At 43.7% G+C, this 26,820-nt stretch overlaps 2 long non-coding RNA genes across 2 annotated transcripts; one reads left to right on the top strand and one right to left on the bottom strand.

Annotated features, from left to right (window-relative positions):
- Positions 1 to 3,286: 3,286 nt before the first annotated feature.
- LOC140583979 (uncharacterized) lies at positions 3,287 to 17,908 on the bottom strand. The gene is made up of 5 exons (XR_011986037.1): positions 17,697 to 17,908; positions 17,380 to 17,411; positions 4,997 to 5,035; positions 3,937 to 4,566; positions 3,287 to 3,857 (listed from the first exon to the last, which is right to left on the bottom strand). It is a non-coding gene; the product is annotated as an uncharacterized lncRNA (long non-coding RNA).
- A 196-nt stretch (positions 17,909 to 18,104) lies between these two features.
- Positions 18,105 to 21,422, top strand: LOC140583986 (uncharacterized). The gene is made up of 2 exons (XR_011986045.1): positions 18,105 to 18,191; positions 18,773 to 21,422. It is a non-coding gene; the product is annotated as an uncharacterized lncRNA (long non-coding RNA).
- Positions 21,423 to 26,820: the final 5,398 nt, after the last annotated feature.

Raw genomic sequence — 26,820 nt, forward strand, 5'->3', positions numbered from 1 at the left:
CTGATCCATCAGAACCACCAAATCAAAAGAAGAGCAAAGCTTTTTCTCCGAGCGGTTGCTCTGCTCAACACCTGATCCGCACTCTGCCGCTGGACTACTGGGCACTTCACTCTATATTTGAATTTATTTTATTATTACATATTTTTTTGCTTCTTTAAAACTAATCCCCTGCTTATTGCCTTTAGACTTTGTTTCAATATTTATTAGGATAGAATAGAGAGATAGAGACACACCTCAGAATAAATGAAGGCGATCAACTACACAGTTAAATGTCCAACAACCCAACCTAAAATCGACCTGCCCAGATGCACAGTCTTACTCTAAGGCTGGTGGAGAATGATGGAGGGGGTCCACTGTTCACCTGGCAGACGTCCTGAAGTCTGTTTCGACAGGGATTCCACAATGAAATTGGCTTGTTGCATCTTGGAGCTCGTCTGGCAGAGACGTCCTTTGCAGGGTCTCAGGAAGGGATTGAGTCAACCCAATAAAGCAGAGAGTGCTCTGGCCACAGGGTCTTTCTTCCCAAACATAAGCATATACAACATATATATCCATATATAGATATAAATTTAACTGAAGACAAGAAATATATGCAGTTACCAATGTAAAACAGGCATGCATACATACAGGAACTATACATAACAATGTAAACTATAGATATGGGTATGGTATCGGAATGTGCAGTGCAAAGTGGCTGCTGCTTATCAGTCCAGAAAACTTAACCTATACATGACAATATACATGCATATGAGGACCGTAGGGAAGAAGAAACTGCAGCATGAAGTGACTGGTGCTTATCAGTCCAGTATAAAAAGCAGGTGCAACTGCATGTAAGGTGCAGAGTGCAGTGAGCTGGGTGACCATTACCATAGTGCCTGGGGTGGGGGCACAGCTGGCAGAGGGTGGCAGTTGCTGGGGGTACAGACTGTTCCGGAGTCGGGATGTTCTGGTATTAACACTCCAGTACCATCTGCCTGGTGTCATGAGACTGATGATTTGTTGGGTGAGGTGTAGGCAGTGTAGACTACAGAAAGTGTAGGCATTGGTGAGCCTCCTTAACCAGCCGCTCCATGGTCTTTAACCAGTTTAGATCCTAAAACCAGTTGAAACAAGCAAAGCACGCAGGCACAGAAACACAAAGTAAGATGACTGAACAAAGCCAAGGCGGAGAGGGAGGGAGCAAGATGCATAAGAAGCCTCACAATACGTTGCTTAATATGATGAAGGGCAGCTCTGCCCCCTGCTGGTGGGATGGCAACAGCTGTTCAGTGAACATCTGCTTTAATTAAGTTCTGCATCATTTTCATTCCAGTGCTGGAAATGCTAGGAAACATGGATGGGTGATATGTAGCTTAATTAATTAATGTAGGTTAATTCATGTCAAAAGAAAGAAAGCTGAATTTTACACCACTGCATACAGTTAATTAAGAAGTTTAACCTTTTGCATGGCTGGATAGGCCAGCTTTACAAATACCAAACTGAAATTCACTAAGATGATTTCGGTCCAACTCGCAATATGCAAGGCTCATTTCAGCAGCATAGACACATGGTTCGAATTACGGGGGGAACTGGGGGGTACAGTACCCCCCGATCAAGACCTAGACCCCGCCAAAGAGACAAAAATAGCAGTTTGGGGGGGTTTTCTTTTGTTGTAAAGAAAAAAAAAAAAGCTAAACTCACCTTGCAGGAAAATTTCTATGTAAAACTATTTCAGACACCGTACTATTTTAACCACCTCGGCGCTAGAAGCAGCTTAGCCAGTCGGTTGCATCATTCATTCTCATTTACTGACCTGTTCATTGTGTTTGTCTGTCATGGTGCTGTTTGTCGTGCATTGGTAAGTGTAAATAGCCAGCAGAAGTCTAGCCTGTTGAAAATCTGTTATTTTACAACCTTCATTTATTCGTTTAAGTGTTTCATCTACTAATGCAAGCTGACGTCATTATAAGTTGAATTACTTACCATTGTACTTCTGAGGCCGGTACAGTCAACGTTAGTCAATTTAACTTGCAAGATAAGCTAAGTTCTCTATTTAAAACAGGCTTATTTGGTGAGGTAAAATCGATCATGGTCATTTTCCAAGGAGATGAACTCCCTATGTTTTCATTCTCATTTTATCATGAATAAATTGTGCCCTATTATTTGAATTTTAGTGGTATTGATTCTGCATTCCACTATTTCATATTTCTAGACATTTTTAGAAGCTTCATCTGATAGCCCAGATACTGCTTTGTTAAGTATAGATTAGATTTTATTCACAGACACACTACGAGGAAAAGGAAAGATGGAGACATCAGACACTTTTTCGGTGGTAAAAGAAGAGTAAGTAGGAAATATTAGTGTTAAGAGCTACAGAACATTACACCAAAAGTATAGGTGCAGTTTTGCAAACTGTTACTGTGTATGAAGGAAAGTGGTGGTCAGCAGAAGGCAGGAGAGGCACAGGAGCAGGAAGCAGGGAGATGGCAGGATGAGGACAGTGTGCAGGCAGCGGGAAGATGGCAGGGTGAGGACAGTGTGCAGGCAGCGGGGAGATGGCAGGATGAGGACAGTGTGCAGGCAGCGGGGAGATGGCAGGGTGAGGACAGTGTGCAGGCAGCGGGGAGATGGCAGGATGAGGACAGTGTGCAGGCAGCGGGAAGATGGCAGGGTGAGGACAGTGTGCAGGCAGCGGGGAGATGGCAGGATGAGGACAGTGTGCAGGCAGCGGGGAGATGGCAGGGTGAGGACAGTGTGCAGGCAGCGGGGAGATGGCAGGATGAGGACAGTGTGCAGGCAGCAGGGAGATGGCAGGATGAGGACAGTGTGCAGGCAGCGGGAAGATGGCAGGATGAGGACAGTGTGCAGGCAGCAGGGAGATGGCAGGAGAGGCACAGGAGCAGGAAGCAGGGAGATGGCAGGGTGAGGACAGTGTGCAGGCAGCAGGAAGATGGCAGGATGAGGACAGTGTGCAGGCAGCAGGAAGATGGCAGGATGAGGACAGTGTGCAGGCAGCAGGAAGATGGCAGGATGAGGACAGTGTGCAGGCAGCAGGGAGATGGCAGGAGAGGCACAGGAGCAGGAAGCAGGGAGATGGCAGGATGAGGACAGTGTGCAGGCAGCAGGGAGATGGCAGGATGAGGACAGTGTGCAGGCAGCGGGAAGATGGCAGGGTGAGGACAGTGTGCAGGCAGCGGGGAGATGGCAGGATGAGGACAGTGTGCAGGCAGCGGGAAGATGGCAGGATGAGGACAGTGAGCAGGGAGCAGGAAGATGGCAGGATGAGGACAGCACGCAGGACCAAGAGGTGAGTTAGAAATGAGGCTGTACTTTAAGATCTACTGCATCATCAAGACAGATATTAGCCCAACAGGTAAATATTTATTTCTGAAGGCTGTTGGAGCTGGGGGGACTGAGAGGGCAGGAATAACACCAGACTGCTGGACCAGACCAGGCTGTTCGTAAATGTATAGGCTTATTACTTTTACTAGTATACTTCTCCTAGGATAATTCCTGGGAGTTATCAAAACCAAGTTCTTTTGGATAGGGATAAGGATAATGAGATCTTCTGCATTGATTCTCATTTTGTCGCATGTCCAGACCATGACCGTTTGTTGCATACATGTTAGTAAACACCCCTGGCGCATCTTGTACTCTTAACATTGATCTTGGTGGCGACTATTTGTATTGACGCGGTAGCAGACCATAATGGTCATAGAAGTGTTATGAAGGCAGTACCCCCCAATTATGGAGGGGTAATTCACATTCTGCATCAACCATAGGTTCACTGGTGACAGACTGTGTTACTGCAGACACATTGTCCTCAGATTCACTTTCATCATTGTCAACAACTTCAGAGTCACTTACTTCAATTTCACCTGGAAAAGATTATTAAAGAGATATGAATGCGTGTGCAAGGTTTTTTTCTCTTTAAATTGTACCAGTTTTAATACTAACCATCAATTTCGATGTCATCAAGCGATTTCCCTCGCACACTGGAAAGCTGCCCTTTTTCCATTGCCAAAAGTAGCTTGGAAATTTTAGCCAGTTGCATGGTGGGAATGGGTAACCTGTAGAACTCGCGATGAACATGGAGGTCATGACCAAGGAAATCTGCGAGTTGGTCCAGTTCATTGTTTTTTAAATTGAGCACTTGTGACAGTGTAGCCACATGTTTTCGCAGTTGGGTCGACCTGAGGTGCTCAGGATTTTTTGCTCCACACCAACTTGCATGGATGCATAAACAGTCCTGCCCTCTGTAGTAGCTCAATGATTTAGGTCTTGCAAACAAGAATATATTTGTATCACAGACACTGCATTCAGTTCTCTTACTGACCAATAGTGACAAGGCATCCACCATGATTGGTGTAAGTAGAATAGCAACTTTCCTGCCCCTTTTCCCCACAATCTCAATCCGTCTGAAATAGTTGCAGAGCTTCTGTTCAGTCTGTTACAATCCCATAGCGATGTCTTCATGGAGGTCTGTTTGGTCTCTCTCGTGAAAACTCTGGAGTGGCATTTTCTTCAGCACGTCTTCTATTGAAAACCATGATTTGTGCAAGGGTGACCTTTGCAAGTTCAGCATAGCTGTGTCATATGAAAGCACTGTAAATTTTTTTTTTTAATTTTTAATATTAAACCAATTAATTGTACTGTGAACGATATCAAATGACACAGACTACTATAAATATCTGTGAAGTGATATTTATATTTATCTATGATCCGACTTTTACTACACAATGATAAAAGGTCATTGATGTATATTTGTATTTCAAAACTTTTACAAGCTGTTAGATCTTAATATGGCCAGTATCAAAAGTCTCTTTTAAATAATCATACTGTGTCGTACTTAATCGTAAATTGATTAAAAAAAAATAATGTAAGTACATGGGTTAATTCATAAGTGTTTCCATTTTCACATTTCTCGAGGGTTAGACTTGCATTAGTCAGGTTAGGGTATAAAAAAGTTACACGGGCAAATAAAATCTTTGCATAAGCTTTTGCATCACCAGTTTACCTTTTCTGGACACAGTGTTGGAGTCTTCTCAATGGTCATCTGCAACAAAGAACAAATACAGCATCAGCAGGCTCAATGGTTAACCTGAATACCGTAAGCAAATCAACAAATAGAAAACATAATGGGGAAAAAACGGTGGTATTGTTGCATTCATAATTCATTGTACACAGGGACGGATTATGGGTTGTGTGGGCCCCTGGGCCCTTGGCAGCCAAACGCCCTTGTAGGAATTATTAGCTCAGGTAAATTTTAATATCTCCACCAATATGTTTCAATTAATTAAAGTTTAATTAATTATTATTTAATGCTGATTATTAATCAATCGTTATGCCAAATGGTCGGCTCCTCCAAACTCGATTGCGGTATCCCTGTGAGTCTGTTAATGTGAGACTTAAATGGGATTCACTAATTACCAATATCACTTAGTAACCTGGGTTAGAAGGCTCGTCCACCGAGCTGCGTCACCAGATAATGTAAACGATTGGTAGCAGAGCCCCCCCCCTCATGGCCGATGAGAGAGAGTCTCGCGATGTTTCAGGCGAGTTTGAGGTTCAGAGCGTGTAGCAAGATCGCACAGAGGCAGGAACTTATTATGAGACACACAATGACGGAGGCTAAAGTTGTGTAAAAGACATGCATTTATTCCTAACTAACACTACAACTAACATAAGACAGACATTACACCTAACACAAACAACAAACACGAAATAACGGAATACAACAAACAATGTAATTATGAAAATGCAATGACCGGATTTAAATGAGTAACCTTAAATGGGAAATACTGTTCTGCAAAGCAAGCACAGTTTGTGGAAACACGACCCTAAAGTCTTATAGCAGGTTAACAGAACAGCTTAAGTTGTTAGAATGAAAGGAAGTTGGTTTACTTGGTTGAAGAGTGGGGGGGGGTCTTGGCAGTTGATGGCAGAGCTGCTGAGCTGATGGCACTCAGGAAGGCGCGGCGTTTGGAGCAGTGGAGTGGAGCCCCTTTGGATTATCTCTCCTGGTGAAGCTTTGTCTTGGGTGCTGTTCTCTGTTCAGCTGGGCCTTCACCGGAGGGTTTCTGGTGGGCTTCTCGTCTCCCGGGCTGATGGTCTTTTCCGTACGGCTGCTGGGTGTTCTCTGCGCTGCTTTGTTCTGAGGTCCAGGTTTTTATGGTCTAAAGTTCATGAATAGGGATGACCAGGAATTCGAATCCTGGCCCAATGGCTGGCCATCCATTTGGCGGGCTTTCAGAAGGGGGTCTGTATCAGTCCTTTTGGGATTTATGGCCCAACTGAATCTCCCTTTACTGATGATTTTCATTAAGCTGTTATAACTTTTGATACATCCACTTTTATGGTAATCACTGACCAGATTTAGAATCAGGAGTGATTTTCCATCAGTTTGACACCAAACATGCCATACCAGCTTCACAGGTACATACCTCATACCATCTGCATTAATTGATTAAACAATTAATTATTTTATCTATGTGACTCATTCACATCAGTATGGGATACAGGTGTTTTGGGTTGCACCTCAACAGATGTTACACTTTGTGCAGATATTACATCAAATATTCATATTACAAACAGCACATCTTATCCATAGATAGGCGTGGCCGTTAGTTTGTGGTAATAACAATATAAGTTGCACATCTGGAAACAACATATTTTGTTTGGTGTGGCTTATGCCAATTCATCTTCTCCAGAATGGATAAGATACACCTAAATTCAGTTCTTTTAACATAGCATGGTAGAAACAAAGAAACTTGGTAACCGTCCACCAAGATCAGATAAGGACCACAAAGGAATGTTGGAAGAGAAGGGGGGGGGGGGGGGGGGTTTAACAAAGCAGACTCTCTAAAAGTTAGTACACATTGGTTACACTCACTTTCCAGATTCTTCTGGTATACCATGAGAACATACATACAATGGTAGCTATACCTATCTATTTATTTAAATTTATATGTGTTCAAGTGCAAAGGGGTGAAATAGGTGATACTCCGTGAACATGGTTATAAGGGTGGCACACAAAACACTAAGATTGTCTAAGGACACATACAAACATAACGTATCTGTATATTGAGACTAGTAGTCGTGAGTAAATCAATATACAGGGTATACAAAAGCAAACTTAAATGAAATTTCCTTTAGGGTGTTCGTCTGTTGGGTGAGTGAGATGTAAGGCAGAGTGTATGGGGAGGGGGTTGTGTGCCAAGTCGAGGGACCCCTGTCCGTGAAGTCCACTCTGCTTGTCTGTAGGTCCCTAAATCTTTGGGCAATAAAAGTTGGAGTGCTGGCCTCCCTGGTTATCTGTGTGTGTGTGTGTTTGTGTGTGTAACCCCCCCCTTTGGTGCCTCTCGTACCAGGCTCGGCCTTGTCTCAGGCCACCTGGAATTTAGGCCCTGTGATATGTGCATGTGTGATCCTACACCCTCCATCCATGTTTCCATCAGAGGCCCTATAGGGTCAGGGGCCCTTGTAGGCAGAGGATCAAAGAATGTAGGCCCTCTAAAATAGACAAACGAAAATACATTGTTGATAAGCGTTGCAAATTGTTTTGGGCTAGGGGCCCCACGGGCCCCCTGCACCCCAAGGGCCCCTGGGCAGCGGTCCCGCTGGCCCGGTCCGTAATCCGTCCCTGATTGTACAGAATAGGGTTGGGTGATGTGTAACTTCTTCGCATATGACAATGTCTACAGTGAAACAATTGGATCATGACATGGGGGAAGGGTGATGTTTTGGTCGTCTTGTAAATGTACTACAAATTTCTATAAAGTTTCTTTTACACTATTTAATGACTATTTATAAATTCATCAAGTACTTGAATACCATTAATTTATTTCATATTATTGTAGTTACAGTAATCCCAAAGCTGACATTTCAGATGTACCTCTTTAGAAGGTATAGATGTTGAACCACACAGGAGAAGTAGGTCCCTATGAATCATCAGGGCCTCATATAACATCCTGGTTCACACCATACTCAACACCACATCTAGTGTGTGTGTGTGTTTACAGTAACATGGTTACACCTGTTATTAAGAACCTTCCGTACCAAGAGGCTTTTCTGAAAGGTGAGAGTGGACAAGCAGGTCCCTACAATCCACATGGGCTTCATAGAACACATTCTAGATTACACCTTAATATACACACACATAAGGCCCTTACTTGCGTTCCCATATACCATGTTCCTGTATACGCATACACATGCACAATGGACTTGAGGCAAAATGATACCCTAAACTGAACTGTGGGATATTATTAAAATATTATGTTTCACATTGTCTGGATTCCAGACACAAAACTCCAAACATCAAACACTCTGCTGCAGCTTTAAACTCAAGTCTCAAAACTCCCACAAATAGACTTTGCAAAGAAGAAAAATGTTCATCCATTGGATGAATCAAATGGAAACTAGTGCTGAACTAGAAAACTAAACTTTGAAAGCTAACATAAATAAAGCTAATATAAATAAAGGCCCCCCTAAAATACATCCTTTTTTTGTTTTTCGGGGGACTTGCCCCTTTAAGCTTAATTTGGCTATCACTGATACATAATATATTTAATTGATGTAAATGTTCGCCCTCCAGTTTACAGACCTGTCAATCAGTTTAAGAGCCCCAGCAGGTTCAATTATAATAAAATTTCAGCAGTGAGTTGTAATCAGGCCCGGCACCACGGGGGGTAAGGTGGCGTCGCCCCATCAGAGGGAAAATGCCGCCCCCTCTGTTAAAATAAGCCCTAATTGAACTTTTAAAAAAAAAAATAAAATAATAATATTCATTTTTGAAGACTAATATATAAGTTAGACCACTATAGTTAAAAAATAAAGTCTACGTTTTACATACGTGTCAGTACGTTCTAGACTAGATTTTCAAATCCAGGCACTTGATTGGTCAATTGGGTGAGCAGAGCAAACTAACTCATTCACAACTTTGGGTTTTAGTAACTGGAAATATGCTACGGACACTGCAAAAGGGTTTAACAGACATGCCAATAGTAAAGAACATCAAACGTGTGTGGCTTTTTGGAAAGAGAGACAGTTGCGATGTTCTACAGGCAGTGAGATTTCAACTGTGGTTAATTCCGATCAGCTCTCTCGAAACCGCCTGTATGTCTCTGCCATTGTAGACATTATTGGATTCCTTGTCTCAAACGAATTGCCATTGAGGGGATCCATCGATTCGGTTGATAACCGAGATCAAGCGGGAAGTGGACTTTTTCTGTCTTTGTTTAATTACACTTTGAGACAGAATGAAAAGCTTGGCCGGGCTTATAGTACAGTTCTGAAAAACACTGTTGAGGTATGGTTTAATTTTTAAATGTTTTGGTGTGTTGGCTTGATCGAGAAACAGCTAACAAGCTGTTGTGACGCTAAACACTCTAGAGATAGACTGATAGATACAGACTGGGAGATACACTTAGACTGACAGACACAGGTTGAGAGATGCACTTGATTGATGGATTCTGGCCTCGACATACACTTAGACTGACAGACACAGGTTGAGAGATGCACTTGATTGATGGATTCTGGCTGGGAGATACACTTAGACTGACAGAAAACAGGTTGAGAGATGCACTTGATTGATGGATTCTGGCCTCGACATACACTTAGACTGACAGACACAGGTTGAGAGATGCACTTGATTGATGGATTCTGGCTGGGAGATACACTTAGACTGACAGAAAACAGGTTGAGAGATGCACTTGATTGATGGATTCTGGCTGGGAGATACACTTAGACTGACAGACACAGGTTGAGATGCACTTAAATTAACAGTGACACATAGATATGAAGGGTTCCACTCTTCAAACAGGATCTCTGTGCTCCAGTTGGGATCTATGGCCTCCAAGCACTCCGCTCTTACTGCAGCTCAGCCAGGCTGGGCTGGGCCCGGCGAGGGTGGCGGGGGCCACTCGCACTCGGCCTTCTGTATGAGGGAGATCTGAGTGATGTGGGGCCTCTGACAGCCGTTCTCTGTGTCCTGCTGTCCTGCCCGCCGGCCGCGTGTGTGACGGTAAGAGACCTGTTACAGCTAGTATGCATGGAGTGGGTCCTTGCTGAACCACAGGCAGGCCAGGCCTCGTTCCACATCAGTGTTGTGTGCAGACCTCCCTGTGAGCAAAAACAAATGGCTAATTTAACATGCGCTCTGACAGGCTCCTGAGGGCCTGTGGGCCCAGGGTTTGCTTGTCCTCCTAACGAGCTGGAACAGCCAGGAGCCCGATCTGGATGGGCCCACTACAAGAGCCTGGATAATGAGAGAACAGCCAGGCAGGAACTCTGGTTGTCTACGATACATCTGTCCACATGGATGTAGATCCTAGCCAGATCACAGACTCCCTCATTACAGCACTCAGCCAGGGGACAGCTCTTCCAGGGAATGCTGAGAACGTGAGACCCAAGAGGCGTGTTTTGGACAGAACAGGAGCAGTCAGTCACCGGGTATAATCAGTGAGATTGATGTGCACACCCACCAGGGATATGTGTGCTCCTGTGGAGGGCTGTCATTTTGGGCTCTGCTATTGTGAGTTCCTGTGTGGAAGAAGAGAAGCCTTCCAAAGCAACAGAGTATGGCTGTGTGAGTCACTGAATGCAGTGTTACCCAAGCACACTGCAGCTCAGCGGCTCCACACGTGTCTCCAGCCCAGAGCATGCTGGGACAGCATGCAGACGGCTCATGCATAGAATTAGCCCTCAATTTCTGGCACAGGGGCTCCATTACCATCACGCCTTAGGGTGTTCTGGGAGAGTGAAACACAGGGTCGACAGGGTCAAACAATGCATCGCCAGTGCTGGACCCAACACCATATTCAGTGTTGCTGGCGTGCCACAGGTTTCTGCTGGACCAGCAGTCTCTGCATGAGCAGCTCTCCATCCCAGCAGCATGGTGGGAAAACCAGCTGTGAGTGGCACCTTCACTCTGTAAACAAAAAAAAGCCCCGTCTATGGCTCACAGCAGATTTTTGGAGCCCTCTGGCGTCCATTCCTGGGAAAGACAACATTCCATTTGCTGGGCTGCTTGGCCCGTCAGTGTTTTGATGAGCCATAGCCATAGTTTATCCGACGTCCTCCCTTGTAGGCTCTTCGGAAAAGTGTTTTAGTCCATAGGCCCGTGTGTTACCAAAATGGTTAACCTCTCCCTGTCAACCGGTGTGTTTCCCAATAATTTTAAACATGCCATAGTGGAGCCATTATTGAAAAAAGTAGGCTTAGATGTAACGGACCCCAACAGCTTTAGGCCTATTTCTAAGCTTCCGTTTCTTTCTAAGCTCCTTGAGAAGGTGGTCTATGAACAGTTGTCTTCTTTCCTGAATCAAAATAACATCTTTGAACCGTTTCAGTCCGATTTTCGTAAATACCATTCTACGGAAACGGCTTTACTGAAAGTGTCCAGCGACATTATGATGGCTGCTGATTCTGGAGAACACACTGTTCTGGTTCTCTTGGACCTGTCTTCAGCTTTTGATACAATTGATCATCAGGTCCTGCTGATGAGACTGAGGGATCAAATAGGTTTATCAGGGACAGTTTCACAGTGGTTTTCTTCTTATCTATCAGGGCGTAGTTTTAGTGTTACAGCAAACCAAATAAGGTCTGAGTCTGCGGATTTATTGTGTGGAGTGCCCCAAGGCTCTGTCCTGGGTCCTGTTCTTTTTTTGCTGTATTTGACCCCTTTGGGTAAGATCATCCAACAGTTCAGTGACGTTTCTTTCCACCTATTTGCCGATGATATTCAGCTGTATTGCTCTTTTAAACCATCTGAGATGCATACATTAGATTCTTTGTTTCATTGTTTAGTGGAATTAAAAAAATGGCTAAGCATAAACTCCCTTCAGCTAAACGCAGACAAAACTGAAACTCTGGTTATTGCCCCTGTTGATTCAATCCCGGGGATTAAACAGTTCCTGGGTAATCTAGGCCTGTCTGTGAAGTCCAGCCTTAGAAATCTGGGAGTTATATTGGACAGTGAAATTTCATTTATGCAGCATTGTAAGCAGCTAACGAGAAACTGTTTTTTTCAGCTTAGGAACATCTCCAAACTTAGATCAATGGTCTCACGAGATGATTTGGAGCTTCTCATTCATGCTTTTGTGTCTTCACGTTTAGACTATTGTAATAGTTTGTTTTCATGCCTGAATAAAAAGGAGCTCCTTTGTCTGCAATTAGTACAAAACTCTGCAGCGAGAATCTTGACTCGCACTAATAGGAGCACTCACATATCCCCTATTTTAAAACAACTTAATTGGCTGCCTGTGTCTTTTAGATATAAGTTTAAGATTCTGGTTCTGGTTTTCAGAGCCTTACATGGACAGGCTCCGTTTTATATTAGCGACTTGATCCACCTCTGCACCTCTGCGCATGCTTTGAGGTGTATGGATCAAAATTTGTTGAAAGTTCCTCGCACTTATTTTCGCACTAGAGGTGACCGTTCTTTCCAGGCTGTAGCTCCTAGGCTTTGGAATGATCTTCCCTCCTCTTTGCGTTTAATGGAATCTGTCGTCAGTTTTAAGAGAGAACTAAAGACTCATTTATTTGTCCAGGCGTTCAAATAGTTATTTATGGGCAGTTATGATTTTTGTGTGGTCTTGGCTTTTTTTGTTATGTTTTTCTTTGTTTACTATGTTGTGAAGCACCTTGTGGCTTTTGCCTGTGAAAGGTGCTATATAAATAAAGACTACTTACTTACTTACTCTATGACCTCATTTGTATAAATGGTAACAAAGCAGCAAGCAAAATTACGAAGTTTCTGCTAAAAGCATAATTATTTGTGTTAGTGCAAGTGCATAGTGTCCTTTGTCAAAATGCAGCATATTTCAATTTACAGTGCAGTAAAATTTCATTGAAATTCACTGAAAGTTAACTGTTTTGAACAGATTATCTAAACGTTTGAAAAATCGGCTGTAGTTGTACAAAGTTTTGCTGGTGGGAAACACTGACTGAGAGAAGTATTCATGAAATTTGGGGGAAGTGGTGATTGAATGCAAATTGAGTCAAAGCAATGCAAAAGTATTCATAGTTTAGCTCACATAGTCCAATGGTATGGTGCATGTGTTAAGTGTTTGGAAAAAGTGGACATGGAATTGAGACACGTGTTAAAATGACTGGAAAAAAGTGCAATGCATTTAACCCGAGTGTGTTTTATGGCTTCACTGTGAGGCTTGACTGTATCTCCCTCCTCAATGATCAGTTTAATCTAGCTGGTGAAGCTGAAGGCAAAGCGGGAAATTAGTTTAGTCATGACTTCAGAAATTACCCTGACAAGGGATTCTGTACAATCAGAGATGGAGCTGCTGGTTGGGCTGGTCATCGCCTGCTTTTTCTAACTGATGTAGGTCTGAATGTAAAGTTTCAAACTGCTTAATATGTATTAATCTGTTTTATAATGTTCACACAAAAAGAGCTTTTAATGTGTGTTGCACCTTACATCTTCTACTGTACAATGTTATTCTGCATTTGATTCCTCCTTGAATGGGGGGTGAAGAGAAATAACTAGCAAGAGAGACAGAGAGAAACTATTCGGAGGTGCTATTGTCCAAAGTTGAACTGATTGTCCAAAGCCTTTTTGTTGTCAAATTTAAAAAAGTTAATCTAAATCACCTATTACCCACTGTAATCCTTTCTATACCCACCTCTGTATGACTTCACAGAGCATCACTACCAACAAAATAAGAGGGTTACAGTTAAAGTAGGTGAAAAGGAAGGAAGAAACCTTGGGAGGAACCAGATTCAAAGGGGAAGCCCATCCTGCAAGAGCTGGCAGAGGAAGTGATATGAGCAAAATGGCAAAGTCCCAATTCACACTGTCCATGTTTTAAGATTAAAATGAGTAAAAAGTGGCCGGTCCTGATTTCGTGTCTTACATCACACTCCAAGATGGTCACTGATTGGTGGGCTCTGAGATGGACCTGTGATCTGAAAACCACAAACCATTTACATTTAATTTTGAAATATTAAAAAAATATTAATTAATTCAGAATATTTATTAAATTAAAATAATGACGAAAATACATTAAATATATATTTAAGACTTAAGCAATGCAATAAGACTTTTACTTTCACTAATTAATAAACCAATATTAAACTTTGACCAGCAGGTGGCAGCAAAGCATGTGTGAAGAAGAGGCCATCAGCGGTACAAAGCACTGGCTGTACAGGTTCCAACACTGCAGACAAACCTCCCTGTTTAACTGACTCACATGGTATGACTAAGATTGAGCAGGGCCGCATGAGAGAGGTCTCACTGCAGTTAGTGTAACTATTTATTTTACAACTTTTCTGTCTCATTCTGCTTCATAAAGGGCACACCCCACTTCCAACTTCCTCTGACGCAAGGAGATTCGTGCACAAATGGCTACAGCATAAACTGAAACAATAATGATATATAAAAAGGCATTTCATACAAACACAGCATAACCTTGCTGATAAAGCCTTGCAGTTTGTGCATTTATTTACACTAATAGTGGGTGTATGCTAATTATATTAACAGGATTAATAAGCCAGTATATTTAATCAGAATTCCCTAAGACCTGTGCTTTGTATTGGCCCCTCCCATTTTGACAACAACAAACTACATGTCACTGCAGGGCTTTAGAGACTAACTACTCCAATAATTGCGTAGTGATATTGAAGAAGAACATGTCATCGACTACGCCCACTAATCATGCCAGCCTTAATACATATATCAATAAAAGTTTTTACATTTTTAATACGTATTGTCTGCGGTTATGTGATAACGAAGACCTAAATATATATTTGCTTTAAATATGTGACTCATGTTAGAGAAAATATAAGTAAACCATGAGGACAGAAAAGTCACTGAATAACAGGAATGACCGACATATAGTGCCAAACAGATAAGGTGCAAAGACTGTACTCATAGTACAAACAAAGTAAACGTAGTGCACTATGTAAGGTAAGTTGTAAATTTGTTTGCACTTTGCAGCTTACCTTGCGTTGACTCTTTGTAGTACGGTCCCCACGACGGTGGTGGAAATATAAGGGGCTGGTTATCAGGGGGCATGGATTTTGTGGCAGTTTCTATATTGGCGTTGCTGGTGGAGGGAGCCGCATTTGTGGGTTTGTATTCTGCAATGGCTTGAATGCCCTGTGTATTAAGGCGAACTTGTGGACGATTACATCGTCCACACAGCATAGAATTAATAAGACTTGTTCACTGTCCCCCTGTTGCTGTAATATTCTGGGAAGTTGTGATTGTTTAACTCCTCTGCGCACAGTTAGGAGCTACTCCAACTCCACCTAGCAGACATACGTACGAGGAGATTGCGGTATGGAATGATTCTGTCCCTGTATGGACTAATCATCCCCAAATTCTATTGCGTCCATGATTCACCTATATCATTGTGCTAAGGTTGAGCAGCACAACATGTTTTTCTCAGATCTCAAGACCAGACGATAGTGAGGATAGCTGAGAAGATCACTAGAGTCTCTCTCCCCTCCGTCATGGACATTCATATCACACGCTCCATCTGCAAAGCCACCAACATTGTGGATGACCCCACCCACCCCTCACATTATCTTTTCACCCTCCTAGCGTCTGGAAAAGCATTCAGGCCGTCACACCCAGACTCAGGAACATGGTGTCAGACTACTGAACTCTCAGGGACTGATCTGATACCACACACACACACACACACACCATAGCTGTCAAGTCTCCCGTTTTGGCCGGGAAACTACCGTATTTTACCTCTCTTTCCCGCCGTCCTCCCGTATTAGTATTTTCCCATAAATCTCCCGTATTATAAGATCATTTAAAAAAAAATTCATCTGCCTCTCCAAACTGAACTGTCAGTAGCCTCGCGAGAACTGCCACCTGCAGTAGTCTTCAGGTCATTCACAACATTAACCAGGTCATAAATGCGGAATTTTAAATGGCAATGCTGTGTGCTAAAAACAACGTTACTTTCACCTTCTGTGACGTCTTCAACAAGGATACAAATTCTGCAACAAATCTGTATAATAAGTCATTAGTGAATGCCAGAGAGCCACATGAGTGAACATGAGAAATTAAGAGAAAATGTGTAATGAAAATAAAATGTAAATGACAAGTGGTTATTTTAGATTTCTTGTACACCTGTCTTAAAATGTAAGGGATACTGTAGCTTGGTTGGGCTGGTGGGATGGCTCGCGGTGGGTGCCGGAAAATTTCCCTTATTTTCCAATCCAAAACTTGACAGGCATGACACACACACACACACACACACAGGTCTGTAATTATATCTTCGTGGGGACTCACCATTCATTTCTATGGGGAAAACTGTAATCCCAACATGACAACCTTAACTCCTTCCCAGCCCTAACTTTAACCATAAGTAATCAAACCAAATACAAGACTTCTGGCATTTTCAGTTTTTTGATTGTATTGACAGATCTTTGTGGGGACCTGAAAAATGCCCCCCAAAGGATCAAAATAACAGGCTTTTGTCACATTGTGGGGGACATTTGGTCCCCACAATGTAATATAAACCTAATCCACACACACACACAGATTAGGTATCTGAGTCTTTGTGGGGATTCTCAATTCATTTGTATGGGCATATCCCCAATCCTAACTATGGCAACCTTAATCCTTAATCCCTACAGTACTAACCAAGAAGTAACAGTAAGTAACCAAACAAAATACAAGACTTTTGGAATTATTATTCCTTTGATTGCATTCACAGAATTTTATAAAACTGAGTGAGTTTTTTCTTTTGGAGACCAAAAACATGTCCCTACAAAGTCAAATTAACATGTTTTAATAACACCAGGGCTCTCAAGTGTCACGCATTGAGAGTGATAGTCACTCTTTTCAGTCTTTTGTCACGCACTCCCGCCACACATTGTATTTCTCACGCGGAAAAATAATTTGTAGGCTAATATGCCGCAGAGCCCAATTTTTCCCCAGACCAGGGCACAGTAGCGCCTCACTATAAAACAAGCGTGTCTCCGCTGGAGTCTAATGGTGCGTTCGTTTTTCTCTCGGAACTCGGAAATTCTGAGTTGAGTGACATTATGGTGCGTTCGATTATTTCTCTCCAAGTCGGAACTCGGATAAAAACGTCACGAAACGTCAAGAAAAACGTCGCTTCCCGTCGGAAATACGCCTCTTTTATGAAGTCGGACAAGATTTGCCCCAAGAGCCTGTCACTTACCAGGCAATCAAAAAAAAAGAAAGGGCCAACACAATAGCCAATCAGAAAATAGTACGATTGTATCTGGGTAAAATACAACACAACAACCAATGAAAAGTCATCCTGTGGAATGTCACTCTTGCCTGTCTTCAAAATTTGACAGCCCTGTAACACTGTGGGGACATTTGGTCCCCACAACATAATATATACATGACCACCCACCCAAACACACACAGACACACATATACACAGACTGGCTTACCTATATCCTCTATAGAGTCCTTAATGAAATATCTGCAAAGCAGTTATGGCATGGCGTTAGGTTTGAACATGCAGTTTTTAAGGACACTGCACGAATTCTGAACGAAACACTGCACTAATTCTAAAATGATTTTATATGAACTTTATTTAACATAAAATAAAATAGAAATCAAACCAAAATTTAGTCTCTCAAAAAACTTATATGTGACATATCATCGTTCATATTATTAGAAATTAAAAACACCAGGATACAGAATTTGAATAACAAGAACTATAGTCTTCTTTCTCAAAAGCCTAAACAACTATCTGAAGACCTACTAGTTCCTGAATTGTAGATGTTGCCTATGAAATTCGCTGAGTTGACGTCGCGCTACCAATATTGCTAAAATGCTAATTGCGTCAACCAGCTATGGAAATACAGCGGCGGTACACCCCCAATACAGCGGTATTACGCATTACTGTAATGTTGCCTAGCAAAAACATATTGTCAAAAAAAATTACAGACAGACTTCATAGACAGAGCTGCGTGGTTACCTATTGACAAGTAGATACCTGATTTGGGGGCTTGAAAGGCGGTTAAATATCCAATCACGCCGAGTTACATTAAGCACAAACTAAAGATACTACTCGTGATTGGACCAGCTTCAAATTTGTCCCGCCCTGACAATAAATTCTTTGATTTCATTCGTTGAACATTAGTGTCCGTACATATCTTCATTTTATTCGACCAATTACAAATATCACGGTGGTTTCCATAGAAACAAAATCATTGCAGGTTAAACACAAACTTTCTGACAGAGAGATGGCACAGAGGTGAGCAGCATCTCTTCGTGTGTTTCTTGCTATTTCTTCAGATTATTTTTTGTTAGCATATTTAATCTTATATTTAATTTTATGTCCTGATATAGTACATGCAAATATTGCGGCAAAATATCGTTGAAATATATTTATAATTAGTAGTTTAAACTGTAGATGCTGTGGCCATTATTCTTAATATGATTGTTTATATTTAAATGGTAAGAGAAAATATTTGTGTTAAACTTAAAAACAATAAGACTTATGGTTGATATGATTGGTTATACTCATCCGGCCTGTGATAATGCATTTCATCTGAAGATGTTATTCTGAAAAGATCGCCTATACGTTTACTTTTTAAATGTCCCATGTTCTTGAAGTAAGATTAACCTTTTGCTAGGTTCGGTACCATGGCGATGTTATAGCGTATCGAAGCAGCGTCATAATTTCGCAAGCTTTACTGTATTGTGAAGCAGTTTTAGCAATTCGGCCGTTACTGCCGGAGTTTCAAGAAGTTGAAAAAATACAGTGCCTAGTTTGGCTTTGCGAGTATCACATACTGTATGGCTAGTTTATTATATGTCTTGTTTATTCACCAGAATGAGAATTGCGAGAGCTGTTTCCTGGACCAACGACCAGTACTGGGGAGCCTGGGACCTGTGGGACGAGGTGATCGACTGGGGAGATAAGGAAGGTTTGGGGGAGTACTCACCAGCGACACCCCCCACTGTCCAGGCTGGGGAGGTTATGGGGGGACTGGGAGGTGTGACTGACTGCACTCAGGGGATAGATGAGGTAAAGGGTGCGATTAGTGGGAAAAAGGTGGAGGTGGCAGAGAGGGAAAAACATGTGGGGGTGACCTCCAGTGTACAGGTGGAGGCCGCCGACCTGAATGTAGGCATTAATAAAATGCAAAATGGAAGCAAGGGGAAGCAAGGTGAGGTGGGGGTGAATGTGAAGGTGGTTAAGGTGGAGGGGGGGAAAATTTCCCTGAAGGCAGAGGATACGAAAGGAAATGTGAAGGTGGAGGCTGTGCAAGTCCAAGTGTGTGAGTTTGGGCTTGCAGAAGTTAATTCTGGGGATGTAAATGTTGAGATTGTGGGGGTAGAAGTAGGGGAGGTAATTATTGAGGGTGCGGACATGGTGAGTGATGTAACCATATTGGAAATTATAGTAAGTGATGTACTAGTTGAGATTATAAATAGAGAAGGAGGTCAGGAGGAAACTGGCGATGTAGAGATAGATGTGGGTCATGTAGAGATAGAAGAGGTAGAAGTGGTGGGAAATTAATATTAAAGTTGAGCTTGTAGAGCTCTTTACATAGAGAAGAGCCAAAATACGAAGAAGATGAAGTTGTGGTTCTGCTGCTGCTGTTTGAGAAACATTAAATAATTGAAACAGTATCAAAGATAATGAATTAAGTGTGATAAATTTTGAGATGTATATGTGGAATGTTTCATAATAATGTTTAATGTTTATTAAGAGAAAAATGTATATTTCTAAGTAGATTTTTAAATTGCTCTTTAAAGTATTATTTTTCAGAATTCCAGAATTACCAAAATCCCCAGGTAAGTTAATTTGATTTCATTTTGTTTAAACTGCACACACATAAAAATGATTAGCCCTGTTATGTATTTGTGTTTTATTTATTGTTTATTTATTAAGCACCGTATCCCTCATCAAGGGCATGTTGTACAGGTCACCTATGTTCCCATAAACTGTAACTTGTCTTGCAGTCTTGTTCCCCCCACACCCTCTGCTTGTTCCCTTCCTCTGTTTCTATCTTCACTCCAGGTCCAAGACGTCTCCAGCCGACTGTCCTTGGGAAAAGCCACCATCCGTGGCCACCGCTCCGGCTTCTCTGGGCTCTCCTGCCCTGCAGGCCCCTCGGGCCCCTCTGGTTCCTGTTCCTGCCCCCGTCCATGTCCTTGCCCTGCAGGTTCCCCTTCACCCTCCAGTCTCAGGCTTGCGGTATTGACGGTGCCCCCCCCACCCTGTGGTCCCAACGACGGCCCCCTCCCCGCCCTGTGGTCCTGACAGCGCCCCCCAGCATTACGGTCCTGGCGATGCCCACAGTGCCTCTCGGCCCCAACCCTGCCTTCCCCTTGGCTCGATGTGGCCCTACCGGCCTCCTGAGACCCAGCAGGGGCTCGTGTCCCAGGGTCAATGCCCTGCTTTCTGGGGACCAGCAGACCCCCTAGCTCAGTCCTGTCCCCTCCTGCCTCAGTTAAGTTTTTGCCCCAAGGTCCTGTCCCACCTTTGTTCTCCCAAAGCCCATTTCCAGTTCACCCTGTAGCGCCCCCATGTTTGTTTGCTTGCCCTGCCTCAGTTCCTGCCCCAGTGCCCTATCCTATCTTGACTCCTCCTGGGCCCATGGTTCTCCCTTATCTGTCTGTCCTTCAGCTGTCCACCCTGTGTTGGTCTGTGTGTCAGTTGTGCCCTGCGTTCCCTGTCTTTTCTGGTTTCTTGCCCGTGTTTGGTTCCTGTTAGTGCGGTGCCCCTGTCTGAGCATCATGTTTGTCCTGCTGTGTACCCAGTGTGTCTCTATGGTGTTCTGTTGTGTTTTCGTCCTGGTCCTAGTTCTCTCTTACCCGATCGTGATCCATTTCCTTACTCCTGCGTGGTCTTGTCCTGTCGGGTCAGCAGTCCATATAGTTCCTTGCCCCGCTTGTGTCCTCTGTATGGCCCCGTTAACAGCCTGTCTCGTCTTCCCCGGCTCCTGTAACCCACACAAAATGTTTCTTGTCCCGTGTTATCACTCGTCTGTGGACCTGTCCTGGTGTGTGATGTACCTGCTATCATCCTGGTTGTCCCTAGTCTGGCCCCAGTTCTCCTAGTGGTGTCCCATCTTGCCCCCAGAGTGCCCTGTGCTGGTGTTGCCCCTGCCTATCCTGGTCTGTCTCGTTCCCCTAATGGTGTTCAGTCTCTGCGCCCTTGTCCCGCAGCAGTGCCCATCTGGTGTCTTGTCCTGCCCTCTTCCACTGTGTCTCCCATCTTAGTGTACGTATAGCCTGCTGTCTTCCCCGCTGTCCCATCTGCTCCCTCACATGCCCTGTAAAAAGTGTCCTTCAGTCCTGCGATCCTCAGTCCAGTCATTGATGTTGCTGCCTGCATCTGCTCCCCAGTGTGTCCTGTGTCTAGTGTTCTTGCCTGATCCTCCCTACCCTGTTTGGACCCCTTGTGGTCTGTTTCCTTTGCCCTTCCTGTAGTGTAGTTTTCTTTAATAAAGCCCCTTTTGGTTTTCCTCCATGTCTGTCTTAGCCTCTGTCCTTGCCCTCGACGTGACACCATTACAGTGTGACCAGGTAAATGCTGCTAGCTGGACACCACACTACTGTAAATGCTGCTGAAGGCTTACCTCAGTTTATCATTATTCCCTTCGTCTTGAAAGAGAACAGCAGCAAAAAGTGGGAAAATGATTAAAAAATAAAGAACACTGTTCTGTTAGTAAGCTTCTTAAGGTAAAGTCATTTTAAATAATTAGAATAACTGATACTTTATTAATACCTGTGGAGAAATTGTCTTTACGCCTCCCTCAACTTGCTCTTTATAGAGTAATGTCTCCTAAGTAGACATTAGTTTTAAATGGCTTCAGTACAAAGGAGACCATCCCTCTGGATTGTACCAAAGTCTACTCTGCATTACGCCACTTTTTAAAACCCTCCGTTTAACCCATATATCGTAGAAAAACTGACATTAATACCAGTGGCTATAGGTATATTTGGTGCTTTCAGATGTCTGTGAATTCTTTTAATGTTTTCCCGGTGTGTGTAGAAATCGCTGAAGTGCTTCATGTCATACCTTTCAATGTGAATGAACCGAGTCATTATGCGTTGGTGAGAGCTGGCTAGGTATATGTTATACTCCACTAGGCCCACTTTTCTTCATAACTGTCATTCAGCAATATTCATTCCTTTCCTTATATTTAATGCCTCTGCTGTGCTGGGAGTCAGCTTCCATTGGGATCCATGCTCTGGATCAATATTCCGTTAACCTGAACTGTTCAACAGACTGCAGACCACATTCTGCAATTTCATCTGCTGTCTGACCACTAACAGGAAGTATAAAAGACAAGCACACCCTCAGAATGGATTCATATGTGGCCTTCCCAGTATGCACCTCTGTCAGCAGGTCAATGACAGATCTAAACCAATTTTGCCTGAGCTACGGAGCCCCTGCATCTCTGGACAGACCTAATCCATCTCTGGTCCAGTTGACACCCATAGGCACTGCTCAGGCTGAAGTTGACAGCCGCAGGCAGAATCCGTTGTGCGTGTTTCTCCTCACCGTTTGACCCCAGATGCCCCCCAGGGAGTACTATGTGGTCCTACCTTTTCACCACCAGAGTTGCCCTCAGTTGAGAACTGATCTCCATGATGTCTCACTCAACTTGAGGCCTGATTGGTGGAATCCCAGCTGGTAGGATGAACGCTGAGGAGGGACGTACATAAGTTATTGTGTTGCTGTAGAAGAGGAAAGATCTTAGTTTTGCTATCTGTTGTTGCATGGCTTGGATACAAACAATACTGATTAGCAGGGATTAAAATAGGAATAGGAGACATTTAAGATCTACCCTGAAGGTTTTTCAAACCAGTCATTTAGATCAGGAAATTCATATACATAATAGCCAGCTGAAACTTTATAAAACTTCTGTCAGAACAAATAAATACATTTTTAATCTGAAAAATAATAAATAAAAATGGGAGGATGGTGCTAAAGGGGTCTAGTTTCAATCTTCCAGTCTGTCAGCTTAACATTTATAGAAAGTGCCAGACAGTAAAACACCTTTGCCAAGTGAATGAAAGAAGCTTGACCTCGTTGGATGATGGACTAAGAGCAGTGCTAAACAACGCTCACGCCCTGACTCCCCCCACCTGTCCCAAAGCAGGATGCATGGGGAAGTGCGGGGAAGCATTGGTGAATGCTGGTGAAGGTGCCGCTATTGCAACTTCAGACAAAGGCACTAGGACTTCGAGCCTCAGTGCCGAGTCTCTGAGAGCTCATCAAAACACTGACGGGCCAAGCAGCCCAGCAAATGGAATGTTGTCTTTCCCAGGAATGGATGCCAGAGGGCTCCAAATATCTGCTGTGAGCCATAGACTGTGAGTGTCTGTGCCTTTGTTTGTGTACAGAGTGAAGGTGCCACTCACAGCTGGTTTTCCCGCCATGCTGCTGGGATGAAGAGCTGCTCATGCGGAGACTGCTGGTCCAGCAGAAACCTGTGGCACGCCAGCAACACTGAATATGGTGTTGGGTCCAGCACTGGCGATGCATTGTTTGACCCTGTCGATCCTGTGTTTCACTCTCCCAGAACACCCTAAGGCGTGATGGTAATGGAACCCCTGTGCCAGAAATTGAGGGCTGATTCTATGCATGAGCCGTCTGCATGCAGTCCCAGCATGCTCTGGGCTGGAGACACGTGTGGAGCCGCTGAGCTGCAGTGTGCTTGGGTAACACTGCCTTCAGTGACTCACAGAGCCGTGCTCTGTTGCTTTGGAAGGCTTCTCTTCTTCCACACAGGAACTCACAATAGCAGAGCCCGAAATGACAGCCCTCCACAGGAACACACAGCGCTGTGTGCATATCCCTGGTGGGTGTGCACATCAATCTCACTGATTATACCCGGTGACTGACTGCTCCTGTTCTGTCCAAAACACGCCTCTTGGGTCTCGCGTTCTCAGCATTCCCTGGAAGAGCGGTCCCCTGGCTGAGTGCTGTAGAGAGAGTCTGTGATCTGGCTAGGATCTACGTCCATGTGGACAGATGTATCGTAGACAACCAGAGTTCCTGCCTGGCTGTTCTCTGGCTTTCATTATCCAGGTAAAATTATCGGACCCTTTCAAAACTGTTTTGCTCCTTAAACAAATTAATTGAGTTGATTTTGTTGAAAAAGGAGGAAATTAATTCATTTAGGCAGACTCTCAAACATGCCTGTCGGTATGTCGAGCCCACACTCACTGAACACCAGGGGGCAGTGTTCACACCCACAATGGCACCTCGGATTTTTTTGCCACATGTACTGAGGATAGTGTCACATGATGAGCATGGTTGATCGATCTCTGATGAGATGATGAGTGTTCACTGGTCCAGTACCTTTCCTCGCATACTGACTTCCCCAGAATATATGGTTCTGATGTGTTTTGGGTCACCGATGCCCTCAGTTTGGTGCTGATAGATGAAGGTTTGGGTCCGTTAGGTAGCTAGTGCCACGGCGCACACCTGTGGCTGAGCGTGCCGGCTCTTGTAGGCCTGGCAGTGGGCCCATCCAGATCGGGCTCCCGGCTGTTCCAGCTTGTGAGGAGGACAAGCAAACCCTGGGTCCACTGGCCCTCAGGAGCCTGTCAGAGCGCATGTTAAATTAGCCATTTGTTTTTGCTCACAGGGAGGTCTGCACACAAAACTGATGTGGAACGAGGCCTGGCCTGCCTGTGGCTCAGCAAGGACCCACTCCATGCATACTAGCTGTAACAGGTCTCTTACCGTCACACACGCAGCCGGCGGGCAGGACAGCAGGACACAGAGAACGGCTGTCAGAGGCCCCACATCACTCAGATCTCCCTCATAAAGAAGGCCGAGTGCGAGTGGCCCCCGCCACCCTCGCCGGGCCCAGCCCAGCCTGGCTGAGCTGCAGTAAGAGCGGAGTGCTTGGAGGCCATAGATCCCAACTGGAGCACAGAGATCCTGTTTGAAGAGTGGAACCCTTCATATCTCTGTGTCACTGTTAATTTAAGTGCATCTCTCAACCTGTGTCTGTCACTCTAAGTGTATCTCCCAGCCAGAATCCATCAATCAAGTGCATCTCTCAACCTGTGTCTGTCGGTCTAAGTGTATCTCCCAGCCTGTATCTATCAGTCTATCTCTAGTTTAACAGCAGCAACAGCTTGTTAGCTACTTTTCTTTATATGTTTGACATTCTGATTATTTGGTTTTAAATTTCTTACAAATTACTTCCCAGGTACAAACTGATATTAAAATAATATAAAAATTCCAACAAACTGCCACGCATCTGGCTTGAGACTGTAAGGATTGCAGTCCCTTAATGACAGGTGGGAACAGTTTCTGAAGCACGGTCCCCTTTAAAACCACTCTGGAGAATAAGGTCCCTTCACAGAGCCCTGCTGCACGACACTGAGCTGAGGACAAGCAGGCTAACATTTGAATTAGCATCCCTGCACGCATCTGCCTTCTGGAGTGAAACCCAAATCACCCCACTGTGCAGGTTCCAGGCTGTATTTGGTTCTTGTGTTCAGAGGCCTCTAATGTAACTGTGCTGCCGCTGTCACCGACAGTGATTCATTCTCTTGAATATCCATGTTTATTTAATGTGTGATCTGAAGCCTGTGATGTCATTGTGATGTTAGTGTCTCAGACAGTGATTCATTCTCTTAGTTGAATATCCTACTTTTTATAAAGTTTGTCTGTTCAGAATTCTGTGTCATTGAATTGTTACTGTGCTGTCACAGTCCAAGACACCGCCTTGGTTCATAATCCTGCTGTTGAATGGAGAGTCCCCACAAAGATGTGAATACAAACATGTCATATATGCTGTCTTGGTTCACTCTACTACTGTTTATTTAGTTTATGTGTTCAGAAGCCTGTATCACTGGGCTGTCCTCTGTTAATTTCCTGTCACTGATCCGGGCAGCATAACTTTAATGAATAAATCCATCATGCTCCAATGGGGCAGGAAAGCTGTATGTTTGCCGCTGTGAGATTTCTGTGTGTCTGCCCATGCTACCTGCATCCCACTTTACCCCCCCAGGCAGGTTGCTTTCTGTCCCCTGGCTTCCCATACCCCTGATCACCCTGGCAGAGATGTACTTCCACTTTGAATGAAACGATTGTCAACTAACCTCACAGGTCAACAGTTACAGGTCAGCAGGTGCCTTTGCTTAAATGTTAGTGATGGCTCCGTGTCACACCATCCATATGGAACAGTTTGTTTGGTCACGTTTCCCCCATTATGACACCCTTTGGCCATCTGCTCCTGGTCACATGTTCTAATGAGCCATACATCAAACAGGTTTGTGGGGGAGGGGTGTTCAAGTGATTAAAGACAGGGAGGAGACAGACTGTCATGCATCTTCACGAGCCCCGCTTTGCTTCTGAAAATCAGGACTTGTTTCTGTACACTTGTTGCGTGTCCTAATTTTACCCACTACTGGCGGTGATTCCCATATATCAGCACTATATCTGCCTTTTCATAATCTGTAAACCTAGGTACTGTGATGTATATTCTGCCTGTTCATGGGATAATCTCTAATCTAATCTAATCTAATCTAATGTGTATTCTACCTCTACATGGGATAATCTCTAATCCCAGGAAGCATTATGTGTATTATACCTCTACATGGGATAATCTCTAATCTAATCTAATCTAATCTAATGTGTATTCTACCTCTACATGGGATAATCTCTAATCCCAGGAAGCATTATGTGTATTATACCTCTACATGGGATAACCTCTAATCGCAGGAAGCATTATGTGTATTCTGACTGTTCCTGTGGTAATCCCACAACCAGCAGTGTATATTCCATCTGAGGAAAATCAGAATCAGAACTTACTTTACTGCCAGTATGTACCAACATACCAGAATTGTTTGTGGTCCAATGCCAAACATGAAGTACATAATATTAAAGGAGAAAC

Source organism: Paramormyrops kingsleyae, unplaced genomic scaffold (genome assembly GCF_048594095.1).
Source record: "Paramormyrops kingsleyae isolate MSU_618 unplaced genomic scaffold, PKINGS_0.4 ups28, whole genome shotgun sequence".
Taxonomy (NCBI): Eukaryota; Metazoa; Chordata; class Actinopteri; order Osteoglossiformes; family Mormyridae; genus Paramormyrops; species Paramormyrops kingsleyae.